Source organism: Hemitrygon akajei, unplaced genomic scaffold (genome assembly GCF_048418815.1).
Source record: "Hemitrygon akajei unplaced genomic scaffold, sHemAka1.3 Scf000041, whole genome shotgun sequence".
NCBI lineage: Eukaryota > Metazoa > Chordata > Chondrichthyes > Myliobatiformes > Dasyatidae > Hemitrygon > Hemitrygon akajei.
The window spans coordinates 860,017-879,564 of NW_027331927.1; the positions used below are offsets into that span (position 1 = coordinate 860,017).

Consider the following 19,548-nt stretch of genomic DNA (forward strand, 5'->3'; position numbering starts at 1 on the left):
AAATAAATCAAAAGGGATTTCCCCAATCAAATCGATCATTCTTCGATCAATAGCCCCCAAATTTGTTCATATCCCAGACGCACGCCCCAAATTTGTTACGAACCATAGTGCTTTAGAAACAAGCCAGCAGCAATAGACTACACCTGGACTCTGGTTTTGATGTTAAATCTGTCTTTATTAGAATCTACTTGTAATATTGCAACTTAAACAAGATAAACAGAAGTTAACAGAGTTAAGTTTAGAAATGTGTGTAAATGTAACTCCCAAACTATTGAGCTCGGGGGAAACAAGGCTTGGAGTCTTGAGATGGTAAAGTATGAAAGTTCAGTTCAACTACAGAATAGGCGATGAGAGAGAGAGATTTGTCATCCAGGGTAAATGGCGAGAGAAGGCAAATATGTAGAATTCCTCAGGTTCCACGGTGGTAAAACGAGAGAACAGTCGCTGTAGAATTTATCTGTCATCATTCCAAATCCACATACAAATTATCACCGAAAGTGACTTGTCACAAGGTGTATCATCTTCAAGTGAACTACCACACCCAGCCAGGCAAGGGTTAACATATAAGTGGTCTCCACAGGATACGCCAAATCAGATCCACTCCTATGGATCAAACAAGGTGACAACCACGCATTCGATGTACATGGATCGATTATTAACCCACCCTTGTGGGCATAGGAAACTTCTAAACAGTGACCCTTGGCCACTAGTTCCCCGGTTTCGATCCTTCCATTTTTCCTCCTTTGTTTCTGTCTGACTCTGAGTGTCTTTGTCCTTGGTTAAAACTAAACAAGCTGCGAGTGATGTAAACAAGCTGCAAGTCAGACTGATTTGACTTCCTAATCTCTCTCTCTCTTAAAATGACAGTCCACGGCAAACAAAACCTCGGGATTCATAACAACAGCCAGTCCCCACTTTGAACTGACTGGTGTGCCAGGAGGTTTGATGACTGAGTGAAACTCTTTCCACAGTCTAAGCAGGTGAATGGCTTCACCCCAGTGTGAACTCTCTGATGTACCTTCAGTACAGATGAGCTAGTGAATCCCTTCCCGCACTATGAGCAGGTGACTGGCCTCTCCCCAGTGTGAATTCGCTGGTGGACCAGTAGGTTGGATGACTGAGTGAATCCCTTCCCACAGACTGAGCAGGTGAATGGCCTCTCCCCAGTGTGAACTCGCTGGTGGACCAGTAGGTTGGATGACTGAGTGAATCCCTTCCCACAGACTGAGCAGGTGTATGGCTTCTCACCAGTGTGAAATTGCTGGTGTGCCAGTAGTTGGGATGACCGAGTGAAACTCTTCCCACAGTCTGAGCAGGTGAACGGCTTCTCCCCAGTGTGAACTCGCTGATGATTCTGTAGGTGGGTTGACTGAGTGAATCCCTTCCCACAGACTGAGCAGGTGAATGGCCTCTCCCCAGAGTGAACTCTCTGATGACTCTGTAGGTTGGATGGATCAGTGAATCCCTTCCCACAGACTGAGCAGGTGAACGGCCTCTCCCCAGTGTGAACTCTCTGATGACTCTGTAGTTTGGATGACTGAGTGAATCCCTTCCCACATTCTGAGCAGGTGAACGGCTTCTCCCCAGTGTGAACTCGCTGATGACTCTGTAGGTTGGATGACAGAGTGAACCTCTTCCCACAGACTGAGCAGCTGAACGGCTTCTCCCCAGTGTGAACTCTCTGATGACTCTGTAGGTTGGATGACTGAGTGAATCCCTTCCCACAGACTGAGCAGGTGAATGGCTTTTCCCCAGTGTGAACTCTCTGATGACTCTGTAGGTTGGATGACTGAGTGAATCCCTTCCCACAGACTGAGCAGGTGAATGGCTTTTCCCCAGTGTGAACTCTCTGATGACTCTGTAAGTTGGATGACTGAGAGAATCCCTTCCCACAGTCTGAGCAGGTGAACGGCTTCTCCCCAGTGTGAACTGACTGGTGTACCAGTAGTTGGGATGACCGAGTGAATCCCTTCCCACAGTCTGAGCAGGTGAACGGCTTCTCCCCAGTGTGAACTCTCTGATGACTCCGTCGGTTGGATGACAGAGAGAATCCCTTCCAACAGACTGAGCAGGTGAATGGCTTCTCCCCAGTGTGAACTCTCTGATGACTCCGTAGGTTGGATGACAGAGTGATTCCCTTCCCACAGACTGAGCAGGTGAATGGTTTTTCCCCAGTGTGAACTCTCTGATGACTCTGTAGGTTGGATGACTGAGTGAATCCCTTCCCACATTCTGAGCAGGAGTATGGCTTCTCCCCAGTGTGAACTCGCTGATGTACCAGTAGGTTGGATGACTGACTGAATCCCTTCCCACAGTCTAAGCAGGTGAACGACTTCTCCCCAGTGTGAACTGACTGGTGTACCAGTAGTTGGGATGACCGAGTGAAACTCTTCCCACAGTCAGAGCAGGTGAAAGGCTTCTCCCCAGTGTGAACTCGCTGATGACTCCGTAGGTTGGATGACCGAGTGAATCCCTTCCCACAGACTGAGCAGGTGAACGGCTTCTCCCCAGTGAGAACTCGCTGATGTCTCTGTAGGTTGGATGACGCAGTGATTCCCTTCCTGCAGACTGTGCAGGTGAATGGCAGCCCCCTGGTGTGAACACGCCGGTGTGCCATTAGGTCAGATGACCGAGAGAATCGCTTCCCCGAAATTCAGCAGATGACCAGCCTCTGCCCACTGTGATTTGACTGGTGTGTCCACAGGTGGGATGCCCGACTGAACCCCTTCTCACACACAGAACAGATGAATGGCCTTGCCCAGTGTGAACTTGCTGATGTACCTTCAGTTGAAATGACCCAGTGAATCCATTCCTGAGCAGGTGAAAGGCCTTTCTCCTGTGTAAAATGACGGGCTTGCTAGTTGGTCAGATGACCGAGTGAATCCCTCCCCACAGTCTGAGCAGGAAGGATGGTAGATTGAATCCCTTGCTCCACTTCTTAAATATCTAGACAGAGACAACAAAACTGTTGTGCCGTGTTTGAGATTCCTGGAGACAAATTCCTTCCCGTTTTTAACCTGTAAAAGATTTACAAATCCATCAATGGGTGTAGGACAACATTTCAGATGAGATTACTTGAGTTGCCAAGGTTTGATCTAGTATCACACTGTTACAGTGAGGTTAAACCCAATTTGGAAGATAAATCATCTCCTGACTGGGCAGAGTGCTGGTATCTGGAATGACCATCAATCCCCATATGCGTTTCAAGTTCCAACTCCTTAAAGTGCAGGGTTACAAGCTGCAGCTGGATGCACTTCTTGTAAGTGAGGGCATCAGGGACATTACAGGTCTCCCCATCTTCCCTCCAATACCCCCTCTAACTTGTAATAACCAGTGTGTACATAAATCTTGCACTGTGCATTTTTTTTAATCCAGTGACAAGATGTGCACAGTGAATTTTTTATAGAGAGGTATTCATTTTCACAGCTAGCAAATCACGGTCAATAGGAACTTTGTTCTCCTCTGGGTTCGATCCAGTTCATCTGCACTCTCACACAACCTATGTAGCAGGCCTGTAATGGGTAATGAAGAATTTTCTCACTAAAGTTTTGGCATATTGTCCATATGTGGTTTGCTTGCAAATTTATGCTTTAAAAAGTCAGATTTCCAAATATCACTCCACTTCTTCCCACTTGCAAATTCTCCAGCAACTTTTGCAACACCAGAATACACACAAGTATCACCAGTTTCTATATTCTACAAAAATATTTCCCCAAACCGTCCCCCCCCCAATGACTGACAGTGGTGAACTCAGTTTCTATATTCCCCTGAAGCCTCCCCCAATTCTCCAGCAACGTTTACATCGCCACAATACACACATCAGACAAAGACTGACAGTGGTGAACTCAGTGATGGCAATGCCAATGAATATGAAGGGAAGGGCAGTAGTCTGTCTCATTTGGAGTCTGGCACATTTGTGATGTGAAAGCTACTTGCTGCCCAGGGCAAAGGTGCTTGATATCATTAAGTACCCAGAGAGAATGGGACAACACACATTATCACCAGTAGAAAAGTCCAGAAAAAGAGATAGAACAGGCAACAGACACAAAATGCTGGAGGAACTCAGCAGGTCGGGCAGCATCTATGGAAAAGAGTACTAATGCTGAATTCCTCCAGCAATATGTGTAGCTTGGATTTCCAGCTTCTGCAGATTTTCTCTTGTTAGTGATTGGAGGTAGAACAAAGGTGATTTTCTCAACTGGTGATGTAAAAGATTTTGTTCCCTTTCTCTGAGTTCCTAATCCTTGCCTTTATTATAGCCAGAACTCAGCTCTGTCTGAGAGATCCATCGGTTCCCATTCACTCAGCAGCCGGAAGCTCCCCGGGGCCCGTGTATGGATCGTGGGGCTGAGAGAGAGGGACAAGAGCAGGATTGTCCCGGGATTGTTGGCCACAGTTTCCGGATTTCACAGGAATTGTCCCGAAGTCGGTGTTTAAGATAAAAACATGGAGAATCGCTCTTACCTGCACCCGAGATTTTCAAGGCCTTCTGTGTACTGCGCACATGCGTGATACTCGGGGACATCCTCAGTCTGACGCCTGCACATTTCATCGGCGCTTCAGCAACGGCAGAATTCTTAACGCATGGCCCTATGGGTCATCACGGTGCCATTAACCATTTCTGCAAGCACCGGTTCAATGTCCATGCCTCATTTTTTTTATAGTGTGTATAGAAAAATTCTGCAGCTGTTTTAACGCAGAAAGCGGCTCCCATAAACAATATACTCAATACCAACGTGTATCTAACGCCAAAGTAAAATGCAGTTATAAAACACAGGAGATTCTGCAGTTGCTGGAAATACAGAGATGCACACACACAAAACGCTGGAGGAACTCTGCAATTCAGAGAGCAACTGAGCAGCGGAGTACACAGACTAAGCATGCTGAAGGGGCTCGGCCTAAACGTTGTCTTTTTATTCCTCTCCACATTTGCTGCCTGAAATTAAACACCTTTTTTTTTGGCCAACCAGTTTCCAAATATTTCTGATCTTTCTTTTGTAGCCACATCCTGCTGGTCTGATTCTTCCTCCTCCTCGTAAACTCCAGACCCCATCTCTCTCTGGAGCCCCAAAGCACTGACTGAGGCTGGCAACACTTTGGTTTCTGACTCTGCACCATCGAAGATTCACTCGCTAGTCTGCTGTCAGAACTTAGAGGCGCATTGTGTTACGAGACTGCAGGTTCATTTACTGTGAGTGTCGCTTTAAGTGCCTGAGTCAGGCGGGGCTGTGACGTCAGACACAAGGAGAGAGAGAGAGAACGTCAAAACCACAGTCAGCTCCTCGTCTTATTCACCCTGGAGAAAATCATGCAGGAAATTCATGCAGGTGTATAAGATGATGAGAGGCATTGGTCATGTGGATAGCCAGAGGCTTTTCCCCCAGGGCTGAAACAGCTAACACGAGGGGAAATAGGTTTAAGCTGCTTGGAAGTAGGTACAGAGGAGATGTCAGAGCTAAGTTTTTTAAGCAAAGAGTGGGGTATGTGTGGAATGCACCGCCAGTGACGGTGGTAGAGGCAGATACAATAGGGTCTTTTAAGAGACTCTCAGATAGGTATATGGAGCTTAGGAAAATGGTTGGCTATGTGGCAGGGTAATTCTAAGCGTCTTCTAGAGTAAGATACATGGTTGGCACAGCAATGTGGGACAAAGCATATGTAATGTGTTGTGCATTTATATGTTTCCATGAAATTCACGGGAAATCTCCTATCCCACGGAGTGGTGACTAGTTGCAACCTGTCATCTCAGGGAGAGTGAGAGGGGAACGACAGGGAGAGATTTTGATATACTGATATGGAACAGAAACATGGGCAAGAACCAGATGGGCTGAGTGGCCTTTCTCGTCTACATTGTGAGTGTGGTAGAGACAGTAAGTACCTGAGACATGGGATTTGATACAGAACTGATTTATCTTTCACAGATCCACAATATTAAACACCAGTCTAGTTTAAGGCTAACATCAGCAGAACAGACTCCTCCAATGCTCAGTGACCAGGGTTCAGTCCTGGGTGCGATGAGCAGCCGCAAGAACTGCAGAATCTGACAGTAACAGTCCCTCATGAACCTGCAGCTGCCTTCAGTCACCATGATGGTTAAACATTTAACACGAAGCTGATTTGAACTTCCTCCCTGATGTAGGAGCGCTCAGACCGAAGATGTAGGGGAGAAGGGAAAAAAAGAGATAATAAAGTTGTTTGCACCGTTAGGGATAAACAGAGAGGAAGAAGCGGAAAGTTTCTTGAATGCATCTGTTTTAATGCTAGGAGCATTGTAAGAAAGGAGGATGAGCTTAGAGTATGGATTGATAACTGGAAATATGATGTTGTATCTATTAGTGAAACATGGTTGCAGGAGAGGTCTGATTGGCAACTAAATATTCCTGGATTTCATTGCTTCTGGTGTGATAGAATCAGGAGGTATTGCAATGCTTGTCCTAGAAAATATTACAGCAGTGCTTTGACAGGATAGATTACAGGGCTCATTTAGGGAGCATATTTGTGTGGAATTGAGGAATGGGAAAGGTATAGTAACACTTATAGGGGTGTATTATAAACCACCTAATTGGGAGCAAGAATTGGAGGAGGAAATTTGTAAGGAGATTGCAGATATTTGTAGTAAGCACAAGGTTGCGATTGTGGGAGATTTTAATTTTGCACACATAGAAACATAGAAAATAGGTGCAGGAGTAGGCCATCAGGCCCTTCAAGCCTGCACCACCATTCAGTATGATCATGCCTGATCATCCAACTCAGAGCCCTGTACCTGCTTTCTCTCCATACCCCTGATCCCTTTAGCCACAAGGGCCATATCTAACTCCCTCTTAAATATAGCCAATGAACTGGCCTCAACTGTTTCCTGTCGCAGAGAATTCCACAGATTCACCACTCTGTGTGTGAAGAAGTTTTTCCTCATCTTGGTCCTAAAAGGCTTCCGCTTTATCCTTAAACTGTGACCCCTCGTTCTGGACTCCACCAACATCGGAAACAATCTTCCTGCATCTAGCCTGTCCAATCCCTTTAGAATTTTACACATTTCAATATGATCCCCCCTCAATCTTCTAAATTCCAGCGAGTATAAGCCTAGTCGATCCAGTCTTTCTTCACATGAAAGTCCTGCCACCCCAGGAATCAATCTGGTGAACCTTCTTTGTACTCCCTCTATAGCAAGAATGTCTTTCTTCAGATTAGGGAACCAAAACTGCATACAGTACTCCAGCTGTGGCCTCACCAGGGCCTTGTACAACAGCACTAGAACTTCCCTGCTCCTGTACTCAAATCCTCTTGCTACGAGTGCCAACATACCATTTGCCTTTTTCACCACCTGCTGTACCTGCATGCCCACTTTCAATGACTGGTTTACAATGACACCCAGGTCTCATTGCACCTCCGCTCTTCCTAATCGGCCATTCAGATAATAATCTGCTTTCCTGTTCTTGCAACCAAAGTGAATAACCTCACATTTATCCACATTAAATTGCATCTGCCATGAATTTGCCTACTCACCTAACCTATCCCAGTCACCCTGCATCCTCTTAGCATCCTCACAGCTAACACTGTCGCCCAGCTTCGTGTCATCCGCAAACTTGGAGATGCTGCATTTAATTCCCTCGTCTAAATCATTAATATATATTGTAAACAACTGGGGTCCCAGCACTGAGCCTTGCAGTACCCCACTAGTGACTGCCTGCCAATCTGAAAAGGTCCCGTTTATTCCCACTCTTTGCTTCCTGTTTGCCAACCAATTCTCTATCCACATCAATAACATACTCCCAATACTGTGTGCTTTAAGTTTGCACACTAATCTCCTGTTTGGGACCTTGTCAAAAGCCTTTTGAAAATCCAAATATACCACATCCACTTTTTCTCCCCTATCCATTCTACTAGTTACATCCTCAAAAAATTCTATAAGATTCGCCAGACATGATTTTCCTTTCACAAATCCATGCTGACGTTGTCCGATTATTTCACCTCTTTCCAAATGTGCTGTTATCACATCTTTCACAACCAACTCTAGCACTTTCCCCACCACTGATGTCAGGCTAACCGGTCTATAATTCCCCGGTTTCTCTCTCCCTCATTTTTTAAAAAAGTGAGGTCACATTAGCTACCATCCAATCCTCAGGAACTAATCCAGAATCTAAGGAGTTTTGAAAAATTATCACTAATGTATCCACTATTTCTTGGGCTACTTTCTTAAGCTCTCTGTGATGCAGACCATCTTGCCCTGGGGATTTATCTGCCTTTAATCCCTTCAATTTACCTAACAACACTTCCCTACTAACATATATTTCCCTCAGTTCCTCCATCTCACTAGACCCTCGGTCCTCTACTATTTCCGGAAGATTATTTATGTCCTCCTTAGTGAAGACAGAACTAAAGTAGTTATTGAATTGGTCTGTCATGTCCATGTTCCCTATGACCAATTCACCTGTTTCTAACTGTAAGGGACCTACATTTGTCTTAACCAATCTTTTTCTTTTCACTTATCTATAAAAGCTTTTACAGTCAGTTTTTATGTTCCCTGCCAGCTTTCTCTCATAACCCTTTTTCCCTTTCCTAATTAATCCCATTGTCCTCCTCTGCTGGACTCTGAATTTCTCCCAGTCCTCAGGTGTGCCACATTTTCTGGTTAATTTGTATGTTTCTTCTTTGGACTTGATACTATCCCTAATTTCCCCTGTCAGCCACGGGTGCACTACCTTCCCTGGTTTATTCTTTTGCAAAACTGGGATGAACACTTGTTGTAGTTCATCCATACAATCTTTAAATGCTTGCCATTACATATGAATGTTGAGGAACTAACTAGAGAGCAGGCCATTCTACATTGGGTATTGAGCAATGAGGAAGGGTTAGTTAGCAATCTTGTCGTGCGAGGCCCCTTGGGTAAGATTGACCATAATATGGTGGAATTCTTCATTAAGATGGGGAGTGACATGGTTAATTCAGAAACAAAGATTCCAAACTTAAAGAAGGGTAACTTTGAAGGTATGAGACGTGAATTAGCTAAGACAGACTGGCAAATGATACTTAAAGGGTTGACGGTGGATATGCAATGGCAAGGATTTAAAGATCGCATGGATGAACTACAACAATTGTTCATCCCAGTTTGGCAAAAGAATAAACCAGGGAAGGTAGTGCACCCGTGGCTATCAAGGGAAATTAGGGATAGTATCAAGCCCAAAGAAGAAACATATAAATTAGCAAAAAAAAGCGGCACACCTGAGGACTGGGAGAAATTCAGAGACCAGCAGAGGAGGACAAAGGGCTTAATTAGGAAAGGGAAAAAAGATTATCAGAGAAAGCTGGCAGGGAACATAAAAACTGTCTGTAAAAGCTTTTACAGATATGTGAAAAGAAAAAGATTGGTCAAGACAAATGTAAGGACCTTTACAGTCAGAAACAGGTGAATTGATCATAGGGAACAAAGACATGGCAGACCAATTGAATAACTACTTTGGTTCTGTATTCACTAAGGAGGACAAAAATAACCCTCCAGAAATAGTAAGGGACCGAGGGTCTAGTGAGATGGACGAACTGAGGGAAATACATGTTAGTAGGGAAGTGGTATTAAGTAAATTGAGGGGAATAAAGGCAGATAAATCCCCAGGGCCAGATCGTCTGCATCTCAGAGTAGCCCAAGAAATAGTGGATGCATTAGTGATAATTTTTCAAAACTCCTTAGATTCTGGATTAGTTCCTGAGGATTGGAAGGTGGCTAATGTAACTCCATTTTTTAAAAAAGGAGGGAGAGAAAAATCATGAATTTATAGACCGGTTAGTCTGACATCGTTGGTGAGGAAAATGCTAGAGTCGGTTATCAAAGATGTGATAACAGCACATTTGGAAAGAGGTGAAATCATCGGACAAAGTCAGTATGGATTTGTGAAAGGAAAATCCTGTGTGACGAATCTTATAGAATTTTTTGAAGGTGTAACTAGTAGAGTGGATGGGGAGAGCCAGTAGATGTGGTATATTTAGATTTTCAAAAGGGTTTTGACAAGGTCCCACACAGGAGATTAGTGTGTAAACTTAAAGCACACGGTATTGGGGGTATGGTATTGATGTGGATAGAGAATTAGTTGGCAGACAGGAAGGAAAGAGTGGGAATAAACAGGACCTTTTCAGAATGGCAGGCAGTGACTAGTGGGGTACTGCAAGGCTCAGTGCTGGGACCCCAGTTCTTTACAATATATATTAATGATTTAGATGAGGGAATTAAATGCAGCATCTCCAAGTTTGTGGATGACACGAAGCTGGGTGGTGGTGTTAGCTGTGAGGATGCTAAGATGATGCAGGGTGACTTGGATAGGTTAGATGAGTGGGTAAATTCATGGCAGATGCAATTTAATGTGGATAAATATAAGGTTATCCATTTTGGTTGCAAGAACAGGAAAACAAATTATTATCTGAACGGTGGCCGATTAGGAAAAGGGGAGGTGCAACGAGACCTGGGTGTCATTGTACACCAGTCATTGAAGGGAGGCATGGAGGTACAGCAGGTGGTGAAAAAGGCGAATGGTATGCTGGCATTCATAGCAAAAGGATTTGAGTACAGGAGCAGGGAGGTTCTACTGCAGTTGTACAAGGCCTTGGTGAGACCGCACCTAGAGTATTGAGTGCAGTTTTGGTCCCCTAATCTGAGGAAAGACATTCTTGCCATAGAGGGAGTACAAAGAAGGTTCATCAGATTGATTCCTGGGATGGGAGGACTTTCATATGAAGAAAGACTGGATCGACTAGGCTTATACTCACTGGAATTTAGAAGATTGATGGAGGATCTTATTGAAACGTATAAAATTCTAAAGGGATTGGACAGGCTAGATGCAGGAAGATTGTTTCTGATGTTGTAGAAGTCCAGAACGAGGGGTCACAGTTTAAGGATAAAGGGGAAGACTTTTAGGACCGAGATGAGGAGAAACTTCTTCACACAGAGAGTGGTGAATCTGTGGAATTCTCTGCCACAGGAAACAGTTGAGGCCAGTTCATTGGCTATATTTAAGAGGGAGTTAGATATGGCCCATGTGGCTAAAGCGATCGGGGGTATGGAGAGAAAGCAGGAACAGGGTTCTGAGTTGGATGATCAGCTATGATCATACTGAATGGTGGTGCAGGCTCGAAGGTACGAATGGCCTACTCCTGCACTTATTTTCTATGTTTCTATCCACTGTCAACCCTTTAAATATCATTAGATATCAATCTTAGCTAATTCACGTCTCATGTCTTCAAAGTTGCCCTTCTTTAAGTTCAGAACATTTGGTTCTGAATTAACTATGTCACTCTCCATCTTACTGAAGAATTCCACCATATTATGGTCACTCTTACACAAGGGGCCTCACATGACAAGATTGCTAATTAACCCTTCCTCATTGCTCAATACCCAGTCTGGAATGGCCTGCTCTCTAGTTGGTTCCTCCACATGTTGGTTCAGAAAACCATCCCGCACACATTCTCAGAAATCCTCTTCCTCAGCACCCTTACCAATTTGGTTCACTCAATCTATATGTAGATTGAAGTCACCCATTATAACTGCTGTTCCTTTTTTGCACGCATTTCTAATTTCCTGTTTAATGCCATCCCCAACTTCACTACTACTGTTAGGTGGCCTGCACACAACTCCCACCAGCGTTTTATGCCCCTTAGTGTTACGCAGCTCTACCCATATTGATTCCACATCCTCCAGGCTGATGTCCTTCCTTTCTATTGCGTTAATCTCTTCTCTAACCAGCAACGCCATCCCACCTCCTTTTCTTTCCTGTCTATCCCTCCTGAATATTGAATATCCCTGGATATTGAGCTCCTATCCTTGGTCACCCTGGAGCCATGTCTCTGTGATTCCAACTATATCATATTCATTAATAACTATCTGCACATTCAATTCATCCACCTTATTACGAATGCTCCTTGCATTGACACACAAAGCCTTCAGGCTTGTTTTTACAACACTCTTAGCCCTTATACAATTATGTTGAAAAGTGGCCCTTTTTGATTTTTGCCTGGATTTGACTGCCTGCCACTTTTACTTTTCACCTTACTACTTTTTGCTTCTACTCTCATTTTGCACCCCTCTGTCTCTCTGCACTTGTTCCTATCCCCCTGCCACATTAGTTTAAATCCTCCTGAACAACAGTAGCAAACACTCCCCCTAGGACTAGGAGGAGGGACAGCCCTCAGTGATTCCTGTGTATGCTCCCTGGAATCCTCAAGAAATGATAATGATCATGAATCAGGCCCCAGATAGAAAAGAAAAACCAGCACAGTTTGCTCAGTGTGTCCACAGTACTACACAAATGTTTAATGCGACTCTGCAAGATTTATTCAGTCTCTGCTGCATGATTCTCTCAGCTGATGAAGGGCCGAAATGGAAGGCAGAATTGAGATACCAAACCTATCAGGAGTTACAGGTGGGAAACCATAATGAGAATGAACAGACAGACCAGATTATTCAAGCCTTGGAAAGGGCTCTCCAGCAAACTGTAAACATCACTAAAGTACCTAAATGCAAACCTAAGCCTGGGGAATCGGGACCAGACTACTGATTGTGATTTGTGGCCTGCTACGGCACCTTCGCAGGAGACCAAGCGAATCTGTCCCCCCCAGTTCAATGCCCTACTGCTCCAATGCTTACAAACTAAGTTAGCCAACATGGTTAAAACAAATAATATGGACTGGTCTGACAATGACCGAAATCAAATGCGACGAGCTTTGACATATCATTAGGACCCAACTTTCGAATCCCAATCAACCCCGAAGGGAACTAATATTAAAGGTGAATATGCTCAGCGGGAAGAAGGACGCGAGCGGGCTATATCTGAGGAACAGAAATGGGAACAAAAACTTACCAAGGGACAAGTGGGGACAACAACCTGTTCAGAAACTGACAAGAAGATGCTTCCAACCATGAGTGCCAACCCTCAGGAAGAGCCCAATGTAATATTGCAAGTTGCTGGAATTCCAGTTCCGTTTATGATTGATATGAGGGCAACCACAACCACTCTCGATCAGGAAATAGTATCGGAAAAGGGATTCCAGCTATCAGACGCTACAATCACTCTATTTGTGTTCGAAGGCACGGAACATATGTATTCACATACCCAGCCACTGCAGGTGGAATTCCAGGGGAAGCAGTGTGAGGTTTCATTTACTGTCATCACCAGACGGGGGTGCAATCTCGTAGGGAGAGACTTGCTCTGTCCGTTGGAAGTCGAGATTCTATGCACGGACAAGGATATCATGCTGGAACTGTGAACAACTGTGAGCTTCCTCAGTTTCTGACCACCCAGTGGTGGGCACTTTATCTGGACTCCAGTACATTTGAACCCCTTCTGCCAGTGGCCAGCTCTCATGTGACTCTGTGTTATGACCCTACGTGGTGCTCAACTGAGGAAAGCTAATATTATGCACCCCTCGAGTGATAGAAATTCCCAGTCACGGTGATTGGAGAGGTTAAAGGAAGAAACGGCATTGCATTTCTTACTGAAGTTCCAGATTTCTTTTGGCGACAGACAGGATTGGTGGTTCCCCATACCACCTTCAGGGTTTGCCCTGGGTTCAAGCCAAAGAGCCCAGGGCTCCTTGCCTACACCCTGACGAAACAGGCCTCCAGCACCGAGGGAGACTGGCAGGACTTTGCCGCGGGCCAACTCCGATACTGGAAGGAGTCTGAGGTCAAAATGGGACATCTGGTAAGACATTCTTTTAATAGTGACCGATCCTAAGACGTTATACCCCATCTCTGGGGAATTTCAGTCCATGAAGTCAGCCCTCCTGTCCGGATCACAGTGAAAGAAGGACAGACTCTCCCATCCGTTCCGCAAAACCCCCTCTAGCCTGTCCGGATCACTGTGAAAGAAGGACAGACTCTCCCATCCATTCTGCAATACCCCATCCAGCCCGTCTGGATCACTGTGAAAGAGGGACAGACTCTCCCATCCATTCTGCAATACCCCCTCTAGACCGTCTGGATCACTGTGATAGAAGGACAGACTCTCCCATCCATTCTGCAATACCCCCTCTAGCCTGTCCGGATCACAGTGAAAGAAGGACAGACTCTCCCATCCATTCTGTAATACCCCCTCTAGCCTGAGGCAACGTTTTATGAGGATGGAAACTCTTTTGTGGATCCATCAGGAAAACGATATTCTGACTATGCGATAGTGATGGACAGTGAAGTAATTGAGCAGGCCTCTTTTGAAGCAGCTGTCTCTGCCCAGAAGGCTGAGCTGTTTGCTCTGACTTGTGCCTGTATCCCAGCAACAGACTAAAGTGGGAACGTTTACACAGACTCCCGTTATGCATTTGGAATTGTACATGACTACGGGGCTCTCTGGGAACATGGGGATTCCTGACTTCCTCTGGCCACCCCATTAAAATGTCACCTTTGTAAAGAACTTACTCACCGCTCTACAGCTACCTCGAGTTTTGTTCTTCTCAGGGGGACGCCTCTGAGGAGGAGTGAAAACTGTGGTCCCAGATGGGGTGCCAGAAAGACCCCAACATAGGTTTTTGGATCACCCAGCAGGACAGGTTTGTGTTCCTACACAGTTTTTTTACCAATATTGGTCGATTATATACATAATTGTACACACCTGGGAAAGGAGGGAATGGTTGGTATCCTGTACCCTGCACACCGGGTATGACTCCCTTGACAGGTGGATCTTTTTTGTGTCTACAAGTTGATTTTATTGAATTGCCTAGAGTACATTGCTATAGATACTGCTTAGTTATTATAGATGTGTTTAGTAGATGGATTGAAGCTATTCCAACTACCATTAATACTGCTGTGACTGTTGTGAAGGTATTATTAAGGGAAATAATTCCCAGGTACAAGCCAGAGATGCTGAGTTCAACAATGGCTCACACTTTATGGTGAAAGTAAATGAAGGAGTATGTAACAAACTAGCTATCAAGCAACAATTCCACTGTGTACACCACCCACGGGCCGCTGGCAGAGTGGAAAGAGCCAATGGCACTCTGAAGAGTAAACTGGCAAAACTAACAGCGGAGACTGGACTCACTTGGTTGAAGGTCTGACCATTAGCCTGATTCCACATGACGGTTACCCCACAGGGGAAAACAGGGTTGTCACCAGCTGACATCAGAGGACACCCTGGGAACAAAGTCTCAGGATTAAAGGCAAAGTGAATAAGAATAAGGAACCTTGGTTCTTGAGGGATATTGGAATTCTAATAAAGAAGAGAGAGATGTATGACATGTATAAGAAACAGGGAGCAAAGAAGGTACTTGAGTAGTATAAAAAGTGCAAACAAATACTTAAGGAAGAAATCAGGAGGGCTGAAAGAAGACATGAGGTAGTGTTGGCAGTCAAGGTGAAGGATAGTAAGAGCTTCCACAGGTATATTAATAGCAAAAGGATAGTTATGGGATAAAATTGGTCCTCTTGAAGATCAGAGCGGTTGGCTATGTATGGAACCAAAAGAAATTTGGGAGATGTTAAATGGTTTTTTTGTGTCTGAATTTACTAAGGAAATTGGCATGGAGTCAATGGAAATAAGGCAAACAAGTATTGAGGTCATGGAACCTATACAGATAGAAGAGGAGGAGGTGCTTGCGACCTTGAGGCGAGTAGATAAATCTCCAGGACATGACAGGATATTCCCTCGGACCATGAAGGAGACTAGTGTTGAAATTGCAGGGGCCCTGGCAGATATATTTAAAAGTCGTTATCTATGGGTGAGGTGCCAGGGATTTGGAGGATGGCTCATATTGTTCCGTTGTTTAAAGCAGGCTCTAAAAGTAATCCGGGAAATTATAGGCTGGCAAGTTTGATGTCGGTCATGGGTAAATTATTGGAAGGAGTACTAAGAGATAGGATCCACAATTATTTAGATAGACAGGGACTTATTAGGGAGAGTCAACATGGCTTTGTGCCATGTTTAACAAATATATTAGAGATTTTCGAGGCGGTTACAAGGAAAGTGGATGAAGGCAAGACAGTGGATGTAGTGGACTTCAGTAAGGCCTTTGACAAGGTCCTGCATGGGAGGTTAGTTAGGAAGATTCAGTCACTAGGAATACATGGTGAGGTAGTAAATTTGATTGGGAATTGAGAATGGGAGAAGTCAGAGAGTGGTAGTGGAGGATTGCTACTCTGAATGGAGGCCTGTGACTAGTGGTGTGCCACAGGGATCAGTGCTGGGTCCATGGTTATTTGTCATCTATATCAATGATCTGGATAATAATTTGGTAAATTGGATCAGCAAACTTGTTGATGATACAAAGATTGGACGTGTAGTGCACAGTGAAGAAGGTTTTCAAAGCTTGCAGAGGGATCTGGACCAGCTGAAAAAATGGCAGATGGAGTTTAATACAGACAAGTGTGAGGTATTGTACTTTGGAAGGTCAAACCAAGGTAGAACATACAAGGTAAATGGCAGGGCACTGAGGAGTGCACTAGAACAGAGGGATCTAGGAATACTGATACAAAATTCCCTAAAAGTTGCATCACATGTAGATAGGGCAGTAAAGAGAGCTTTTGGTACATTGGCCTTTATAAATCAAAGTACTGAGTATAAGAGTTGGAATGTAATGGTGAGGTTGTATATTGCATTAGTGGGGGGGGGGGGGGGGGGGGGAATTTGGAGTAGTGTGTGCAATTTTGGTCACCGAATTACAGGAAGGATATTAATAAGGTTGAAAGAGTGCAGAGAAGGTTTACAAGGATGTTGCCAGGACTTGAGAAACTGAGTTACAGAGAAAGGTTGAATAGGTTAGGACTTTATTCTCTGGAGCGTAGGAGAATGACGGGTGATTTGATAGAGGTGTATAAAATTATGATGGGTATAGATAGAGTGAATGCAAGCAGGCTTTATCCACTGAGGCTAGGGGAGAAAAAAAACCAGAGGACATGGGTTAAGGGTGAAGGGTGAAAAGTTTAAAGGGAATATTGGGGGGGGGGGAGCTTCTTCACAACTGGGTCTGACTGGTATGGCATAACTGGTTCTTCTGGGCACATTCTGTCTCACTCCCAACTATTTCCTACCTTCCTTTGTACAGGTATGTAATGTCTAAAGGACCAGTGTTTGAGTAAATGAGACTCACCAAACTTTCTCCCGACTGTATCACTGGAATCTCTGAGTCAAATGGGTTTTCTCCAGTTGATGCTCTCAATCGTCAGGCTGGTTCACTTGTTGCTGTTCCCTCGTCTTCAGTCGTGGTTTTTCTTCCAATAAATCTCTCACTGCAGGTCTAACTTTAACATGAAAGATAATGAAGCACGTCAACAATGAAAAGGAGGACCAAACATTTCTGCTTAATGTTACTAGGAACAAAACTCACTGAAATTTAAACGTTGGCAAATATAATGATCTCAGTGAACAATCTTTTATTGTCCCTCACACATCACAAAACAATACGGGATAAGAAGGAGCGATCATTCAGTCATGGTAAGACATAAGACACAGGAACAGAATCAGGTGATTCAATCCATCTAGTCTGTCCCACCACTCAACCATTCAACCAGGGCTGATTTTTAATCCAACACCATATTCCTGCCTTCCTCCTGTAACCCTGAAGCTACTCAGCAATCATCAGTATATTAATCTTCACAAATATACCCAAATGGCAGCCTCAAATTCTGCGGCAACAAATTCCACATATCAGACATCTTTTGGCCAAAAATTTTTCCTTATCTCAGTTTTAAAGGGAAGCAAGTTTATTCTGAGACCTTGCTGTCAGATCACTGACTCTCTGTCTAATGCAGGGGTGTCAAACTCATTTTAGGTCACGGGCCGGATTGAGCAAAATGCAGCTTCATGCGGGCCGGATCAGTTGGACGCGTGCGAACGCAGCTTTCGTTGCCTCCGTTTTTTCAGCCTGCTCTCATGTGTTTCAGTCTCTGCTATAACTACAAAGTGTTTCACTTTACAAATTCGGTTTCTTATGAAGAAGACTGCCGAGCAAGACTCCCGAATAAACACAAAAAACCCTGAAAACCTGGTACCTGAATAAACTCAGCATTAGCCATAACATACGCCATAGGCGCTTCGATTACTGGGACCAGCTTTAATAGTAATTAGATATTATCTCGCGGGCCAAAGATAATTCCACCACGGGCCGGATTTGGCCCGCGGGCCTTGAGTTTGACATATATGGTCTAATGGAAACATCCTCTCCATGTCCACTGTATCCAGGCTTTTCAATATTCGGTAGGTTTACTTAACCATACATCGCCTCCACAAACCTCACCATCCCTCTGAACTCCAACCAGCACAGGTCCAGAACCATCAAATGCTCCTCAAACATAAAGCCGATCATTCATGAGATTATTCTTGTAAGCCTTGTTAGGAACAACTGTACTGAACACATTTCCAGGAATAACAGACAAATCGGTTCCAGGATAATTTACAGGGAAAAGTTGTGCTTTCTTTACTGTTATACTATCACTCCATTTCCAGGTTAAAACAGGTCAATTTCAGGAAATTTGTATTACAGATCCTAGGATACAGATCCTGTCTTGTACATACTGGACCGACCGCCGTCGCTGGGCTATAAACGAGCAGGAGCAATGTGTGGCTAAATGCCTTGTTCAAGGACACACCACGCTGCCTGGAGCTGAGGCTCGAACCATTATCTCCCTTGACTTCCCAGTCCCTCGGTAAAGCAGGCAGTGAAATCAAAGATCCCCACAACCTGGGACAGTCCGGAAGAAGACATAACAGCCATAAAGCTCCAGGACAAATGCGAGGAGCTTTAGGAAACGAGGCGAGTTCGGGGAAGCTAATGGGACTCAGTGGCCAAAATCACACCACGTGATCTGGCGTCACAAAGCGGAGGGCGGGGCGAATCTGCGGCACACAGCCTCACGTGACCTGTCGGCGGGACTTCCATTTCAACTCTGCGGAAACAGACAGCCTGGGCTCCTGGTTTGGATCGTTCAATGCAGATTAAGTGAAGTCGACACATTTCTGACAAGCCCAGATAATTGGAAAATAAATGAGTAACTGGCCCTCAGTTCGGGGCTCACGGCCAACATCGGATCTCCCCGCTCGGGATCGGTCTCAATACTCACCGATGGGAAAGTGATATCTTCGGCCCGCAGACTCTGACCCAACGGAAGAGACGAAAGTCTTTCCCGAACACACAGCCGACCGACTTCAGCTCTGAGTGGAGAGGAAAACACCGTCCACCCGGAGGCTGTGAACATGCGCGAAGAGATTCCGGAGGCGGGGCCTCGGAAACAGACGCGCAGGTGCTGCCCATCTCCGGTTAAATGGGAGGGGGCAAACGGGATCACGTGACATGACTGGAGCAAACTTGCCGCTCACATCTCCTCTCACCTTAAATGTATTAGACATTTCAACCCCCAGGAAAAATATATCGTCTGTCCACTCTATCTATTCCTCTTGTAATCTTATAAACGTCCATCCATTCTCACCCCAGCCTGCGCCGCTCTGGAGAAAATAACACAAGTTTGTCCAGCCTCTCGTTATAGCTCATGCCCTCTAATCCAGGCAGTGTCCTGGTAAACCTCTTCTGCGCCCTCTCCAAAGCCCCGACATCCTTCCGAGAATGGGGGCGACCAGAACTGTA

The 19,548-nt window shown here is 44.9% G+C and overlaps 1 pseudogene; it reads right to left on the bottom strand.

The window, feature by feature from the left end:
* Positions 1-217: 217 nt before the first annotated feature.
* On the bottom strand, positions 218-19,140 carry LOC140720357 (uncharacterized; annotated as a pseudogene).
* Positions 19,141-19,548: the final 408 nt, after the last annotated feature.